Genomic DNA, 311 nt, shown 5'->3' with positions numbered 1-311 from the left:
TGTTTGGATATCATCAGCCCCGCCTCATGCCCTCTCTGCGTGTGCGTGTGTGCGTAAAGTGTGAGCGTGTGAGTGTATGTGTGTGTGGGAGAGGGGCGGTTTCGGCGGAGCAGGAGGGGAGATGGGGCAGTACTTGAGGACAGCCCTACCCCCACCCTCTCTCTCTCTCTCTCTCTCTCTCTCTCTCTCTCTCTCCCTCTCTTGCCCCATCTCGTAAACCAACTCAATTTCTCCACCGCCTCCCGGGGGGACGTGTCCGCCGTCTTTACGTCCGCGCCTCGAGGCTATGGGGATCCTGTGGATCCCCCCTC

Source organism: Frankliniella occidentalis, unplaced genomic scaffold, assembly GCF_000697945.3.
Source record: "Frankliniella occidentalis isolate FOCC.00 unplaced genomic scaffold, Focc_3.1 Scaffold294, whole genome shotgun sequence".
NCBI classification, from domain to species: Eukaryota; Metazoa; Arthropoda; class Insecta; order Thysanoptera; family Thripidae; genus Frankliniella; species Frankliniella occidentalis.
The sequence above is the reverse complement of the archived record's forward strand: the minus strand, read 5'-3'. Positions refer to the sequence as shown.